The sequence below is a fragment of the Oncorhynchus masou genome, chromosome 9 (genome assembly GCF_036934945.1).
Source record: "Oncorhynchus masou masou isolate Uvic2021 chromosome 9, UVic_Omas_1.1, whole genome shotgun sequence".
In the NCBI taxonomy this organism is placed as follows: Eukaryota; Metazoa; Chordata; class Actinopteri; order Salmoniformes; family Salmonidae; genus Oncorhynchus; species Oncorhynchus masou.
The window spans coordinates 13434358-13452595 of record NC_088220.1 but is presented as its reverse complement, the minus strand read 5'-3'; the positions used below and the strand labels follow the sequence as shown (position 1 = coordinate 13452595).

General features: G+C 46.8%; 1 protein-coding gene across 2 annotated transcripts in view; it reads left to right on the top strand.

Moving 5' to 3' along the window:
* Positions 1-18238, top strand: part of LOC135545544 (transcription factor COE1-A-like) — a 149773-nt gene that overhangs the window by 125366 nt on the left and 6169 nt on the right. The gene's annotated exons all lie outside the window — the stretch shown is intronic.

Genomic DNA, 18238 nt, shown 5'->3' with positions numbered 1-18238 from the left:
CTATAATGGTTGTTCTCAGTCTCTCTCCTCCGCCAGCTGTCTATAATGGCTGTTCTCATTCCCTCTCCTCCTCCCCCAGCTGTGTATAATGGCTGTTCTCATTCTCTCTCCTCCTCCACCCTACATTAAAGACGCTTAATTAAATCAATAAACTAATTGCAGGAGAAGCAATTCAATTCCAGCTCTTTGATTCTGTTCGATGTTAACACGAATTTGAACATGCTCAAACGGCCCAGCGATGACAGCAGACACTTTCAATCAAACACACACAGGGAGACACGCATGCATGCAGGCACACACACACAAACACACACACTACACACACACACACACACTACACACACACACTACACACTACACACACACACACACACACTACACACTACACACACACACACTACACACACTACACACACTACACACACACACACACACTACACACTACACACACACACACACACACACACACACACACACACACACACACACACACACACACACACACACACTACACAGACACTTTTGATCAATACCTTCCTGCTGGCCGGCTTAGTACTTCCAATTGTCATTAATTGATTTGTTAGATCCCCTTAAATGGATTATGGTTGCGTCCCAAAAGGTGACTAATTCCCTACACACTACACTACATTTGTTCAGAGCCCTATGTGCCCTGGTCAAAACGAGTGCACTGTATAGGCTGTCATTTGGGACAGGCCTTATGACTTTACGTGCTTGTGGTGGGGGTTTGTCAGGACGGGCAGAGCTGTAAAATGTAACTGAACATATTTTGTGTTTTGGGAACCTATCTCTTGTAATGTATCCACAATGTTCCTAGAACCTAATTAAAAGTTCTGGGAACCTTTAAAGAACTCAAAGGCTGCTCTGTCAACATTCTTGCAACATCAAAGGAATGTTTTCTGCACCCTGATACAAACATTATCTGAATGTCAGCACAACTGGACAGTTTTAGTGTTTTGAAAACCTATATCTTGTCATATCCCCACAATGTTCCCACAACCTAAAGAAACATTCTGGGAACCTTTAAAAGAACAAAATAAATGTGTTCTAAGAACATTCTTACAACCTCAGGTTAATGTTTTATACAAAAAATGATATAATCATCACCGTGACTGGACAGTTTTTGTGTTATGAGAATATTTACCACAACCTAGCTAATGTTGTAGGTACATTCACAGAATAAATGTTGGTTTGCTGGGAAAACATTAATGCTACATTGTGTTATTACAGTCCCTGAAAACCTAATGGCAACTTTTGGGGAAAGTTACGTGTTGGTTGTTACAGATGTTGTGCACAAGGATATTTCATTTAAAACATTTTATTGTAAAATAAAAATGTTATCATCCTAATTGTTAGATAAAGCCCTAACTAATGGGAATCTTAACTAATGATCTGGGAATGTTCCCAGTTTGCTGGGTTGTCTGCAAGATCTATAACAGCTGAACTGCGTCCTGTTGTCTGTAAGATCTATAACAGCTGAACTGTGTCCTGTTGTCTGTAAGATCAATAACAGATGAACTGAGTCCTGTTCTCTGTAAGATCTATAACAGATGAACTGTCCTGTTGTCTGTAAGATCTATAACAGATGAACTGTCCTGTTGTCTGTTGTCTGTAAGACACCTGTGATTACTGTATGCCTCGCTGTATGTCTCTCTCAATTGTCAATATGCCTTGTATACTGTTGCTCAGGTTAGTTATCATTGTTTTAGTTCACAATGGAGCCCCTTGTCCCACTCCTCATACCCCTGATACCTCCTTTGTCCCACCTCCCACATATGCGGTGACCTCACCCATTACAACCAGCATGTCCAGAGATAAAACCTCTCTCATCATCACCCAGTGCCTGGGCTTACCTCCGTCGTACCCGCACCCCACCATATCCCTGTATGCGCATTATGCCCTGAATATATTCTACCATGCCCAGATACCTGCTCCTCTTATTCTCTGTCCCCAACGCTCTAGGCGACCAGTTTTGATAGCCTTTAGCCGCACCCTCATAATACTCCTTCTCTGTTCCGCGGGTGATGTGGAGGTAAACCCAGGCCCTGCATGTCCCCAGGCACCCTCATTTGTTGACTTCTGTGATCGAAAAAGCCTTGGTTTCATGCATGTGTCAGGATTTGGCCAGGGTTGTTCTGGGTTTTGGTCAGTAGATGCCCCCATTGTGCTTTTTGTCCTTATGTTTTTCCCTTGATCCCCATTAATTATTTGCACCTGTGCCTCGTTTCCTCTAATTGTATTTAAACCCTTAGTTTCCCTCAGTTCTGTGCTCTGTGTTTGTATGTTAGCACCCTGCCCTAGTGTTCTGTGTACTCTTGTCGATTCCGGGTGACGCTCTTGTGGTATTCTTTTTTTTTATTTTTGTTTATTTTTTGTGAGTTTCTTTTGAGGCCTTTTTGTGCTTTTCCTACCACCTTTTGGATTTGCCATTTTTTGTATTTAAGGATTTTTTCTTTATTAAATACACCGTCTTAAGTACTGCTGTGTCTGCCTCATCTTCTGGGTTCTGCTGACTATTCGTGGCTCAGTTGGTTAAGTGACTGTTTCTCACTCCGGAGACCCAGGTTCGAAACCGGGTCCTGACAGAAACACAGAGCCAAAAATGAACCCAGAGGCAGCCAGTTCCCAGGACCTTTTTGCCACGCTGTCCCACCACCAGGAGACTGTCCAACGCCACGAAGCCGCCCTGGTTCAGCAAGAGGCCTTAATGGCTAGACATTCTCATCTTCTGTCGGAGATGCTGACTTCCATTAAGCAAATATCTGATCGACTTACCCCGGCAACAGTTCCCGTCCCAGTACCTCAGGTTCACGTACCCATGGCAGTTAACCCCTGGCTGAACCTCGTCTTCCACCTCCCCAACGGTTCTCAGGTGATCCAAGTGCTTGTAAAGGGTTTCTCACTCAATGTTCTCTCTCCTTTGAGCTGCAACCCTCGTCGTTTCCCACCGACCGGTCTAAGATCGCATATATCATCACCCTGCTGTCGGAAAAAGCCCTGGCCTGGGCTACTGCTGTGTGGGATGCCCATAGTTCCTGCTGTGCCAGCTACTCTGCCTTTGCTGAGGAATTCAAACGAGTGTTTCAAGGCCCAAGCAGTGGTTCTGACTCAGCCAAACAGCTCCTGACTCTCCATCAAGGTTGGCGCAGCGTGACGGACTATGCCATCCAGTTCCGCACGGTGGCAGCAGCGAGTGGCTGGAACAACGAGGCGCTCACGGTGTGCTTTCTGAAAGGCCTTTCCGACACTATCCAAGATGAACTGGCCACTCGGGAACCACCGGACAATCTCGAGTCCCTGATCAAGTTGGCCTCACGCATTGACCAGCGTCTGAGAGAGAGAGAACTCAACCGTAGACCTCTAGTCCCTATCAGTCCCAGCTCCGAGTCCCCACCTTTATCATCGCTGGCTCCACCGGAACCCATGCAGATTGGACGCATCTCCCAGGCTGAGAGAGACCGCCGGATGAGGAGCGACGCTGTCTATATTGCGGCAAACCGGGCCATTTCCGTTCCACATGTCCCGGGCTCCAGGGAAACGCTCTGTCCCGTACAGACCGGGGGAACTGTAACGGGAAACATAACCTCCTCCCATCCGTCCAACTCCCGTCTGCTCATTCCAGTCACCCTCTCCTGGGACAACCACAAGCTTCACCTTCAAGCCTTGGTAGACTCTGGAGCCGCAGGTAACTTCATGGATGGTGTCTGGGCGAAGGAGAATGGCGTTCCCTCTGAACCTCTAAGTGACCCCATGAGGGTTACTACATTGGATGGAAGCCCTTTGGGATCTGGACTTGTCACTCATGTCACTACCTCCTTGCGACTTTCAGTTTCACAACACCAGGAATTGATGAACTTTCATTTGATCTCCTGTTCCGAGTTCCCTCTCGTCCTTGGATACCCCTGGCTTCACAGCCATAACCCTCACATCGACTGGTCTGTGGGCACTATCAAGCAGTGGGGTCCTACGTGCCAAGCTACTTGTATTTTCCAGAATTCCCGAGTTCTACTCCCGAGTCTTTAGAATCCATCGACCTGACCCGAGTTCCCGAGTGTTACCATGACCTCAAACTGGTGTTTAGCAAACAGAGGGCCACCATGCTACCACCCCATAGACCTTACGATTGCCCCATCGACCTGTTTCCGGGCACTTGCCCCCCAGGGGTCGGATCTTTTCCCTATCTCCACCCGAACGAGCTGCTATGGATACCTACATCAAGGACGCTCTGGAAGCAGGCCTCATGCGTCCATCCACCTCCCCGGCGGGAGCAGGGTTTTTCTTTGTGGCCAAGAAAGACGGTGGATTACGTCCTTGCATCGACTACCGGGGACTCAATGCCATAACCGTCCGTAACCGTTACCCGCTACCCCTTATGGCCACAGCCTTCGAGCTGCTCCAGGAAGCAGTTGTTTTCACTAAGCTTGACCTGCGGAACGCATACCATCTTGTGCGGATCAGACCTGGTGACGAGTGGAAGACCGCTTTCAACACGCCTACTGGTCACTATGAATACTTGGTGATGCCCTTCGGCCTGACCAACGCCCCAGCGGTGTTCCAAGCGCTCATAAACGATGTGCTTAGGGATATGCTTAACATATTTGTGTTAGTTTACTTGGATGACATCCTCATCTTTTCGAGCTCCCTTCAAGAACACACTAAGCATGTCAGACAAGTACTCAAACGCCTCCTAGACAGCCATCTGTACGTTAAGCCGGAAAAATGTGAATTCCATTCATCCCGAGTACAATTCCTGGGATTTGTAGTGGAACCCGGTCGAGTCCAAATGGACCCTAGGAAGGTAGGGGCGGTAGCGGATTGGCCCACCCCCAAATCCGTTAAGGATGTTCAGCGTTTCCTGGGCTTCACAAACTTTTACCGCAAGTTCATCAAGAACTTCAGTTTGGTGGCAGCTCCTCTCTCAGCTTTAACCAAAGGTGGCAATGCAAGGTTTTTGTGGGGAAGAGAAGCTGAGACGGCCTTCCAAGGACTCAAGCAGCGCGTCCTCTCTGCTCCCATCCTGATACTACCGACTACGGATGAACCATTTGTGGTGGAGGTAGACGCATCAGAGGTTGGTGTTGGAGCTGTCCTGTCTCAGAGGGGTGAAGACAAGAAGCTTCATCCGTGCGCTTTCTTCTCACACCGGCTTACCCCGACTGAGAGGAACTACGATGTGGGGGATCGTGAACTCCTAGCGGTTAAGATGGCATTGAAGGAATGGAGACACTGGCTCGAGGGGGCTTCTCACCCGTTTCAAGTGCTTACGGACCACAAAAACCTGGAGTATATCCAGCAGGCGAAGCGATTGAACTCTAGACAAGCTAGATGGTCTCTTTTCTTCAATTGATTCCAGTTTATCCTCACCTATCGGCCCGGGTCGAAGAATCTCAAACCGGATGCCCTGTCCCGAGTCTACGCTCCTGCCATTCGAGATGACACGGACATGCCTGTCCTTCCTGCTGCTAAGATTGTGGCTCCGATCTCGTGGCAAGTTGAGGATACCGTGAGACGTGCTCAAGCTAGCGAACCGGACCCTAAAGGAGGCCCTGCCAATCGGTTGTTTGTCCCCAAGGCAGTGAGGACTCAGGTCCTTCTGTGGGGGCACTCCTCTCGCCTCACCTGTCATCCGGGCGTAGGTCGCACCTTGGAGTTCATCCAGCGTAAGTTCTGGTGGCCTACCATAAGAGAAGACGTTGCCACTTTCGTCAATGCCTGCCCCGTGTGCTGCCAGGGCAAATCTTCTCACCTCCGCCCTCAAGGACTCCTTCACCCTTTACCTGTTCCCCACAGACCCTGGTCCCATATCTCATTGGACTTTATTACTGGACTTCCTCCATCCCATGGCAATACTACTATCCTAGTCATAATCGACAGGTTTTCAAAGGCTGCCAGGTTCGTCCCTCTGACTAAGTTACCTTCTGCCAAGGAAACGGCTGAGTTGGTAATTAATCATGTGTTCCGAGTCTTCGGCATTCCTCAAGATGTGGTTTCTGACAGAGGTCCCCAGTTCGCCTCAAGGTTTTGGAAGGCCTTCTGCCAACTCATGGGGGCTTCTGCCAGTCTATCTTCAGGGTACCATCCGGAGTCCAACGGCCAAACAGAGAGGATGAATCAAGAGCTGGAAACCACCCTCCGATGTATGACTCGTGACAACCCGTCCACATGGTCATCCTTTATTGTTTGGGCCGAATACGCGCACAACACCTTGCGCTCCTCCTCCACTGGTATGTCCCCGCACGAGTGTCAGTTTGGCTATGCTCCTCCATTGTTCCTGGACCAGGAGGCAGAAGTCAGAGTGCCTTCAGCCTTGAAGTTCGTCAGACGCTGTCGGCTTATGTGGAGGAAGACCCGTCTTAATCTTATGCGTTCCTCACAGAGGTATCAACAACAAGCCAACAGACGTCGCCGTCCCGGGCCTACCCTGCGCCCCGGCCAGAGAGTCTGGCTCTCCACAAGAGACTTACCTCTACGGGTGGAGTCTCGCAAGCTGTCCCAAAAATACATCGGTCCCTTCAAGGTTGCCAGGAGAGTTAACCCAGTTTCTTATCGCCTACACTTACCCAGATCCCTTAAGATTAATCCCACATTTCATGTTTCATTGTTAAAACCTGTTGTTTTTTCTCCCCTTGTCCCGGCAGACAGACCTCCCCCTCCGCCTCGTGTCATTGGAGGCCAGCCGGCTTATACCGTCCACCGGATACTGGATTCCTGCCGGGTGCAGCGGTCCTGGCAGTATCTGGTGGACTGGGAAGGCTACGGTCCTGAGGAGCGCTCCTGGGTTCCTGCCAAAGACATCCTGGACCCTGACCTCATTCGTCAGTTCAGGGTCCTCCACCCTGAGAGAGCTGGTAGGAACGTCAGGAGCCGTTCCTAGGGGGGATTCTGTCAGGATTTGGCCAGGGTTGTTCCGGGTTTTGGTCAGTAGATGCCCCCATTGTGCTTTTTGTCCTTATGTTTTTCCCTTGATCCCCATTAATTATTTGCACCTGTGCCTCGTTTCCTCTAATTGTATTTAAACCCTTAGTTTCCCTCAGTTCTGTGCTCTGTGTTTGTATGTTAGCACCCTGCCCTAGTGTTCTGTGTACTCTTGTCGATTCCGGGTGACGCTCTTGTGGTATTCTTTTTTTTGTTTTTGTTTATTTTTTGTGAGTTTCTTTTGAGGCCTTTTTGTGCTTTTCCTACCACCTTTTGGATTTGCCATTTTTTGTATTTAAGGATTTTTTCTTTATTAAATACACCGTCTTAAGTACTGCTGTGTCTGCCTCATCTTCTGGGTTCTGCTGACTATTCGTGGCTCAGTTGGTTAAGTGACTGTTTCTCACTCCGGAGACCCAGGTTCGAAACCGGGTCCTGACAGCATGTCAACATCAGAAGCCTTCTCCCTAAGTTTGTTTTACTCACTGCTTTAGCACACTCTGCTAACCCTGATGTCCTTGCCGTGTCTGAATCCTGGCTCAGGAAGGCCACCAAAAATTCAGAGATTTCCATACCCAACTATAACATCTTCCGTCAAGATAGAACTGCCAAAGGGGGAGGAGTTGCAGTCTACTGCAGAGATAGCCTGCAAAGTAATGTCATACTTTCCAGGTCCATACCCAAACAGTTCGAACTACTAATTCTGAAAATTACTCTCTCCAGAAATAAGTCGCTCACTGTTGCCGCCTGCTACCGACCCCCTCAGCTCCCAGCTGTGCCCTGGACACAATTTGTGAATTGATTGCCCCCATCTAGCTTCAGAGTTTGTTCTGTTAGGTGACCTAAACTGGGATATGCTTAACACCCCGGCAGTCCTACAATCTAAGCTAGATGCCCTCAATCTCACACAAATCATCAAGGAACCCACCAGGTACAACCCTAACTCTGTAAGCAAGGGCACCCTCATAGACGTCATCCTGACCAACTGGCCCTCCAAATACACCTCCGCTGTCTTCAATCAGGATCTCAGCGACCACTGCCTCATTGCCTGTATCCGCTACGGTGCCGCAGTCAAACAACCAACCCTCATCACTGTCAAACGCTCCCTAAAACACTTCTGTGAGCAGGCCTTTCTAATCGACCTGGCCCGGGTACCCTGGAAGGACATTGACCTCATCCCGTCAGTTGAGGATGCCTGGTCATTCTTTAAGAGTAACTTCCTCACCATTTTAGATAAGCATGCTCCGTTCAAAAAATGCAGATCTAAGAACAGATACAGCCCTTGGTTCACTCCAGACCTGACTGCCCTCGACCAGCACAAAAACATCCTGTGGCGGACTGCAATAGCATCGAACAGTCCCCGCGATATGCAACTGTTCAGGGAAGTCAGGAACCAATACACGCAGTCAGTCAGGAAAGCTAAGGCTAGCTTCTTCAGGCAGAAGTTTGCATCCTGTAGCTCCAACTCCAAAAAGTTCTGGGACACTGTGAAGTCCATGGAGAACAAGAGCACCTCCTCCCAGCTGCCCACTGCACTGAGGCTAGGGAACACGGTTACCACCGACAAATCCATGATTATTGAAAACTTCAACAAGCATTTCTCAACGTCTGGCCATGCCTTCCGCCTGGCTACTCCAACCTTGGCCAACAGCTCCGGCCCCCCGTAGCTCCTCGCCCAAGCCTCTCCAGGTTCTCCTTTACCCAAATCCAGATAGCAGATGTTCTGAAAGAGCTGCAAAACCTGGACCCGTATAAATCAGCGGGGCTTGACAATCTGGACCCTCTATTTCTGAAACTATCCGCCGCCATTGTCGCAACCCCTATTACCAGCCTGTTCAACCTCTCTTTCATATCGTCTGAGATCCCCAAGGATTGGAAAGCTGCCGCAGTCATCCCCCTCTTCAAAGGGGAGACACCCTGGACCCAAACTGTTACAGACCTATATCCATTCTGCCTTGCCTATCTAAGGTCTTCGAAAGCCAAGTCAACAAACAGGTCACTGACCATCTCGAATCCCACCGTACCTTCTCCGGTATGCAATCTGGTTTCCGAGCCGGTCACGGGTGCACCTCAGCTACACTCAAGGTACTAAACGACATCATAACCGCCATCGATAAAAGACAGTACTGTGCAGCCGTCTTCATCGACCTTGCCAAGGCTTTCGACTCTGTCAATCACCATATTCTTATCGGCAGACTCAGTAGCCTCGGTTTTTCGGATGACTGCCTTGCCTGGTTCACCAATTCACCAATTACTGCAGACAGAGTTCAGTGTGTCAAATCGGAGGGCATGCTGTCCGGTCCTCTGGCAGTCTCTATGGGGGTGCCACAGGGTTCAATTCTCGGGCCGACTCTTTTCTCTGTATATATCAATGATGTTGCTCTTGCTGCGAGCGATTCCCTGATCCACATCTACGCAGATGACACCATTCGGCCCGTCATTGGACACTGTGCTATCTAACCTCCAAACGAGCTTCAATGCCATACAACACTCCTTCCGTGGCCGCCAACTGCTCTTAAACGCTAGTAAAACCAAATGCATGCTTTTCAACCGATCGCTGCCTGCACCCGCATGCCCGACTAGCATCACCACACTGGATGGTTCCGACCTTGAATATGTGGACACCTATAAGTACCTAGGTGTCTGGCTAGACTGCAAACTCTCCTTCCAGGCCCATATCAAACATCTCCAATCAAAAATCAAATCAAGAGTCGGCTTTCTATTCCGTAACAAAGCCTCCTTCACTCACGCTGCCAAGCTTACCCTAGTAAAACTGACTATCCTACCGATCCTCGACTTCGGCTTTGTCATCTACAAAATTGCTTCCAACACTCTTCTCAGCAAACTGGATGCAGTTTATCACAGTGCCATCCGTTTTGTCACTAAAGCACCTTATACTACCCACCACTGCGACTTGTATGCTCTAGTCGGCTGGCCCTCGCTACATATTCGTCGCAAGACCCACTGGCTCCAGGTCATCTACAAGGCCATGCTAGGTAAAGCTCCGCCTTATCTCAGTTCACTGGTCACGATGGCAACACCCATCCTTAGCACGTGCTCCAGCAGGTGTATTTCACTGATCATCCCTAAAGCCAACACCTCATTCGGCCGCCTTTCGTTCCAGTGCTCTGCTGCCTGTGACTGGAACGAATTGCAAAAATCGCTGAAGTTGGAGATCTCCCTCACCAACTTCAAACATCAGCTATCTGAGCAGCTAACCGATCGCTGCAGCTGTACATAATCTATTGGTAAATAGCCCACCCATTTTCACCTACCTCATCCCCACAGTTTTTATTTATTTACTTTTCTGCTCTTTTGCACACCAATATCTCTACCTGTACATGATCATCTGATCATTTATCTCTCCAGTGTTAATCTGCAATATTGTAATTATTCGCCTACCTCCTCATGCCTTTTGCACACATTGTATATAGACTCCCCTTTTTTTGTCTACTGTGTTATTGACTTGTTAATTGTTTACTCCATGTGTAACTCTGTGTTGTCTGTTCACACTGCTATGCTTTATCTTGGCCAGGTCGCAGTTGTAAATGAGAACTTGTTCTCAACTAGCCTACCTGGTTAAATAAAGGTGAAATAAAAATAAAAGATCTAAAACAGATTAACTGAGTCCTTTTGTCTGCAAGATCAATAACAGCTGAACTGCGTCCTGTTGTCTGTAAGATCTATAACAGCTGAACTGAGTCCTGTTGTCTGTAAGATCTATAACAGCTGAACTGAGTCCTGTTGTCTGTAAGATCTATAACAGATGAACTGAGTCCTGTTGTCTGTAAGATCTATAACAGCTGAACTGAGTCCTGTTGTCTGTAAGATCTATAACAGCTGAACTGCGTCCTGTTGTCTGTAAGATCTATAACAGATAAACTGAGTCCTGTTGTCTGTAAGATCTATAACAGATGAACTGAGTCTGTGAGTTTTAGACACCTACTCACTCAAGGGTTTTTCTTTATTTTACTATTTTCCACATTGTAGAATAATAGTGAAGACATCAACACTATGAAATAACACATATGGAATCATGTAGTAACCAGAACTACCTGAACATTTTTTTCCAAGTGCAGTCGCAAAAACCATTAAGTGCTCTGATGAATCTGGCTCTCATGAGGACCGCCACAGGAATGGAAGACCCAGAGTTACCCCTGCCCTAGAGGATAAGCTCATTAGAGTTACCAGCCTCCGAAATTGCAGCCCAAAAAATGCTTAATGGAGTTCGAGTAACAGACACATCTCAACATCAACTGTTCAGAGGAGACTGTGTGAATCAGGCCTTCATGGTCAAATTGCTGCAAAGAAACCACTACTGAAGGACACCAAAAAGAAGAAGATACTTGCTTGGGCCAAGAAACACGAGCAATGGACATTAGACCAGTGGAAATCTGTCCTTTCAAATCAAATCAAATCAAATGTTATTTGTCACATACACATGGTTAGCAGATGTTAATGCGAGTCTAGCGAAATGCTTGTGCTTCTAGTTCCGACAATGCAGTAATAACCAACAAGTAATCTAACTAACAATTCCTAAACTACTGTCTTATACACAGTGTAAGGGGATAAAGAATATGTACATAAGGATATATGAATGAGTGATGGTACAGAGCAGCATAGGCAAGATACAGTAGATGGTATCGAGTACAGTATATACATATGAGATGAGTATGTATACAAAGTGGCATAGTTAAAGTGGCTAGTGATACATGTATTACATAAGGATGCAGTCGATGATATAGAGTACAGTATATACGTATGCATATGAGATGAATAATGTAGGGTAAGTAACATTATATAAGGTAGCATTGTTTAAAGTGGCTAGTGATATATTTACATCATTTCCCATCAATTCCCATTATTAAAGTGGCTGGAGTTGAGTCAGTGTCAGTGTTTTGGCAGCAGCCACTCAATGTTAGTGGTGGCTGTTTAACAGTCTGATGGCCTTGAGATAGAAGCTGTTTTTCAGTCTCTCGGTCCCAGCTTTGATGCACCTGTACTGACCTCGCCTTCTGGATGATAGCTGGGTGAACAGGCAGTGGCTCGGGTGGTTGATGTCCTTGATGATCTTTATGGCCTTCCTGTAACATCGGGTGGTGTAGGTGTCCTGGAGGGCAGGTAGTTTGCCCCCGGTGATGCATTGTGCAGACCTCACTACCCTCTGGAGAGCCTTATGGTTGAGGGCGGAGCAGTTGCCGTACCAGGCGGTGATACAGCCCGCCAGGATGCTCTCGATTGTGCATCTGTAGAAGTTTGAGAGTGCTTTTGGTGACAAGCCAAATTTTTTCAGCCTCCTGAGGTTGAAGAGGCGCTGCTGCGCCTTCTTCACGATGCTGTCTGTGTGAGTGGACCAATTCAGTTTGTCTGTGATGTGTATGCCGAGGAACTTAAAACGTGCTACTCTCTCCACTACTGTTCCATCTATGTGGATAGGGGGGTGTTCCCTCTGCTGTTTCCTGAAGTCCACAATCAGGGAGGTTATTTTCCTGACACCACACTCCGAGGGCCCTCACCTCCTCCCTGTAGGCCGTCTCGTCGTTGTTGGTAATCAAGCCTACCACTGTTGTGTCGTCCGCAAACTTGATGATTGAGTTGGAGGCGTGCGTGGCCACGCAGTCGTGGGTGAACAGGGAGTACAGGAGAGGGCTCAGAACGCACCCTTGTGGGGCCCCAGTGTTGAGGATCAGCGGGGAGGAGATGTTGTTACCTACCCTCACCACCTGGGGGCGGCCCGTCAGGAAGTCCAGTACCCAGTTGCACAGGGCAGGGTCGAGACCCAGGGTCTCGGGCTTGATGACGAGCTTGGAGGGTACTATGGTGTTGAATGCCGAGCTGTAGTCGATGAACAGCATTCTCACATAGGTATTCCTCTTGTCCAAATGGTTTAGGGCAGTGTGCAGTGTGGTTGAGATTGCATCGTCTGGGCTTGCAGCCTTGCAAGGGTTAACACGTTTAAATGTTTTACTCACCTCGGCTGCAGTGAAGGAGAGTCCGCATGTTTTGGTTGCGGGCCATGTCAGTGGCACTGTATGGTCCTCAAAACGGGCAAAAAAGTTATTTAGTCTGCGTGGAAGCAAGACATCCTGGTCCGTGACGAGGCTGGTTTACTTTTTGTAATCCGTGATTGACTGTAGACCCTGCCACATACCTCTTGTGTCTGAGCCGTTGAATTGCGATTCTACTTTGTCTCTATACTGACGCTTAGCTTGTTTGATTGCCTTGTGGAGGGAATAGCTACATTGTTTGTATTCGGTCATGTTTCCGGTCACCTTGCCCTGATTAAAAGCAGTGGTTCGCACTTTCAGTTCCACGTGAATGCTGCCATCAATCCACGGTTTCTGGTTTGGGAATGTTTTAATCATTGCTATGGGAACAACATCTTAAACACACGTTCTAATGAACTCGCTCACCGAATCAGCGTATTCGTCAATGTTGTTGTTTGACGCAATACGAAACATATCCCAGTCTACGTGATGGAAGCAGTCTTGGAGTGTGGAATCAGATTGGTCGGACCGGCGTTGAACAGACCTCAACGAGGGAGCTTCTTGTTTTAGCTTCTGTCTGTAGGCAGGGAGCAACAAAATGGAGTCGTGGTCAGCTTTTCTGAAAGGAGGGCAAGGGAGGGCCTTATATGCGTCGCGGAAGTTAGAATAGCAATGATCCAAGGTTTACCAGCCCTGGTTGCGCAATCGATATGCTGATACAATTTAGGGAGTCTTGTTTTCAGATTAGCCTTGTTAAAATCCCCAGCTACAATGAATGCAGCCTCAGGATATGTGGTTTCCAGTTTGCAAAGAGTCAAATAAAGTTCGTTCAGAGCCATCGATATGTCTCCTTGTGGGGGAATATATACGGCTGTGATTATAATCCTAGAGAATTCCCTTGGTAGATAATGCGGTCGACATTTGATTGTGAGGAATTCAAAATCAGGTGAACAGAAGGACTTGAGTTTCTGTATGTTGTTGTGACCACACCACGTCTCGTTAACCATAAAGCATAATACGCCCCCGCTCCTCTTCTTACCAGAAAGATGTTTGTTTCTGTCGGCGCGATGCGTGGAGAAACCAGCTGGCTGCACCGACTCCGATAGCGTCTCTCGAGTGAGCCATGTTTCCATGAAGCAAAGAACGTTACAGTCTCTGATGTCCCTCTGGAATGCTACCCTTGCTCGGATTTCATCAACTTTGTTGTAAAGAGACTGGACATTGACGAGAAGTATGCTAGGGAGTGGTGCGCGATGTGCCCGTCTCCGGAGTCTGACCAGAAGACCGCTTCGTTTCCCTCTTTTACGAAGTCGTTATTTTGGGTCGCCGGCTGGGATCCATTCCGTTGTCCTGGGTGAAAGGCAGAACACAGGATCCGCTTCGGGAAAGTCATATTCTTGGTCGTACTGATGGTGAGTTGACGCTGCTCTTATATTCAGTAGTTCTTCTCGACTGTATATAATGAAACCTAAGATGACCTGGGGTACCAATGTAATAAATGACACATAAAAAAAAAAAAAAAAACTGAATAGTTTCCTAGGAACGCGAAGCAAGGCGGCCTTCTCTGTCGGCGCCGGAAGTAATCCGGCACACCTCCAGGCTGTGTAATGGCTATTTTACAAAGAAGGAGAGTGATGGAGTGCTGCATCAGATGACCTGGCCTCCACAATCCCCCGACCTCAACCAAATTGAGATTGTTTTGGGATCAGTCGGACCACAGAGTGAAGGAAAAGCAGCCAACAAGTGCTCAGCATTTAGTGGGGCAAAAAAGTATTTAGTCAGCCACCAATTGTGCAAGTTCTCCCACTTAAAAAGATGAGAGAGGCCTGTAATTTTCATCATAGGTACACTTCAACTATGACAGACAAAATTAGAAAAAAAAAATCACAATGTAGAATTTTTTATGAATTTATTTGCAAATTATGGTGGAAAATAAGTATTTGGTCACCTACAAACAAGCAAGATTTCTGGCTCTCACAGACCTGTAACTTATTCTTTAAGGGGCTCCTCTGTCCTCCACTCGTTACCTGTATTAATGGCACCTGTTTGAACTTGTTATCAGTATAAAAGACACCTGTCCACAACCTCAAACAGTCACACTCCAAACTCCACTATGGCCAAGACCAAAGAGCTGTCAAAGGACACCAAAAACAAAATTGTAGACATGCACCAGGCTGGGAAGACTGAATCTGCAAAAGGTAAGCAGCTTGGTTTGAAGAAATAAACTGTGGGAGCAATTATTAGGAAATTGAAGACATACAAGACCACTGATAATCTCCCTCGATCTGGGGCTCCACGCAAGATCTCACCCCGTGGGGTCAAAATGATCGCAAGAACTGTGATCAAAAATCCCAGAACCACACGGGGGGACCTAGTGAATGACATGCAGAGAGATGGGACCAAAGTAACAAAGCCTACCATCAGTAACATACTACGCCGCCAGGGACTCAAATCCTGCAGTGCCAGACGTGTCCCCCTGCTTAAGCCAGTACATGTCCAGGCCCGTCTGAAGTTTGCTAGAGAGCATTTGGACGATCCAGGAGAAGATTGGGAGAATGTCATATGGTCAGATGAAACCAAAATAGAACTTTTTGGTAAAAACTCAACTCATCGTGTTTGGGGGACAAAGAATGCTGAGTTGCATGCAAAGAACACCATACCTACTGTGAAGCATGGGGGTGGAAGCATCATGCTTTGGGGCTGTTTTTCTGCAAAGGGACCAGGACAACTGATCCGTGTAAAGGAAAGAATGAATGGGGCCATGTATCGTGAGATTTTGAGTGAAAACCTCCTTCCATCAGCAAGGGCATTGAAGATGAAACGTGGCTGGGTCTTTCAGCATGACAATGTTCCCAAACACACCGCCCGGGCAACAAAGGAGTGGCTTCGTAAGAAGCATTTCAAGGTCCTGGAGTGGCCTAGCCAGTCTCCAGATCTCAACCCCATAGAAAATCTTTGGAGGGAATTGAAAGTCCGTGTTGCCCAGCAACAGCCCCAAAACATCACTGCTGATCTGCATGGAGGAATGAGCCAAAATACCAGCAACAGTGTGTGAATGTCACGGGATACTAGGAGTGGTGGGTGGAATCAGGCGCAGAGAGCAGGGTTCAGTAGATCGTCAATTTATTCTCCGGCGCACAAAAACGGTCACGCCAACATACAGGGCGCATACAATTGACCAGCCCAAACACAGGACCAAATAGTCCGGAGAATACACATGCGAAAACCACCATACGACAGAGTAACAAAAAACAATCCCGTACAAAACAAGGGCGGGACAACCTACTATATATAAGGACGCTAATTAAACTAAAATACACACAGGTGAAAATAATAAGATAAAACCAACAGACAAACGAAAATGCGATCGGTAGTGGCTAGTAGGACAGTGACGACGACCGCCGAGCACCGCTCGAACAGGCAGGGGAGCCAACTTCGGTGGAAGTCGTGACAGTGAAAGCCTTGTGAAGACTTACAGAAAACGTTTGACCTCTGTCATTGCCAACAAAGGGTATATAACAAAGTATTGAGATAAACTTTTGTTATTGACCAAATACTTATTTTCCACCATAATTTGCAAATAAATTCATTAAAAATTCTACAATGTGATATTCTGGATTTTTTTTCAGATTTTGTCTGTCATAGTAGAAGTGTACCTATGATGAAAATTACAGGCCTCTCTCATATTTTTAAGTGGGAGAACTTGCACAATTGGTGGCTGACTAAATACTTTTTTGCCCCACTGTATGTGGGAACTCCTTCCTGACTGTTGGAAAAGCATTCCAGGTGAAGTTTGTTGAGAGAATGCTAAGAGTGTGCAAAGCTGTCATCAAGTCAAAGGGTCGCTATTTGGAGAATCTCAAATATAAAATATATTTTGATTTGTTTAACACTTTTTTGGTTACTACATGATTTCATGTGTTATTTCATAGTTTTAATGTCTTCATTGTGTCACAACTTCCGCTGAAGTTGGTCTCTCTAAATGTTATATACTGGGATATACTGTCCCCATCCATACAGCCAGCTGCGTACATCTCACAGTACATCGCGCAGATTGGAATAAAGAACTCTCAGGGAAGAAGAAAGTTGGGGGTGTATGTTTCGTGATTAACTACTCATGGTGTGATTGTGACAACATACAGAAACTCAAGTCCTTTTGTTCACCCGACCTAGAATACCTCACAAACAAATGCCGACCGTATTACCTCCCAAGAGAATTCTATACGGTTAAAGTAAAGGCCCTCTATACCTCCTCTCTAGCCGATACCACGATGGCTCTTAATTACTACACTGGACGTTATGCAAACTGGAAACAACATATCCTGAGGCTGCATTTATTGTAGCTGGGGATTTTAACAAAGCAAATTTGAGGAAAACGCTACCAAAGTTCTACCAACACTTTGACTGTAGTACTCGCGCTGGGAAAACATTGGACCACTGCTACTCAACTTTTCAAAATACCTACAAAGTCCTACCCCCGCCCTCCCTTGGGCAAATCTGATCATGACTCCATTTTGCTCCTCCCTTCCTAAAGGCAGAAACTCAAACAGGATGTACTTGTGCTAAGGTCTATTCAACGCTGGTCTGACAAATTGAAATCCATGCTTCAAGATTGTTTTGATCACGCGGAATGGTATATGTTCCGGGTAGCCTCTGAGAATAACATCGAAAAATACACAGATATGATGACTGAGTTGATCAGGAAGTGTATAGGAGATTCTGTTCCCACTGTGACTATTAAAACCTAACCAAACTAGAAACCGTGGATAGATGGCAGCATTTGCGCAAAACTGAAAGCGCGAACCACCGCATTTAACCATGGCAAGGTGACTGGGAATATGGCCTAATACAAACAGTGTAAAAGTAATGATGGACTGTCATTTCTCTTTGCTTATTTGAGCTGTTCTTGCCATAAATGGACTTGGTCTTTTAACAAATAGGGCTATCTTCTGTACCCAACCCTAACTTGTCATAACACAACTGATTGGCTCAAACACATTAAGTAGGAAATAAATTCCACAAATTAACTTTTAACAAGGCACACCTGTTTATTGAAATGCATTCCAGGTGACTACCTCATGAAACTGGTTGAGAGAAGGCCAAGAGTGTGTAAAGCTGTCATCAAGGCAAAGGGTGGTTACTTTGAAGACACTTTTCTGGTTACTACATGATTCCATATGTGTTATTTCATAGTTTTGATGTCTTCACTATTATTCTACAAAGTTGAGTACAATTAAAGAAAAAACCTGGAATGACTAGATGCGCCCAAACTTTTGACTGGTTCTGTACATAGACTTGGAATCACTTGCCACTTTAAT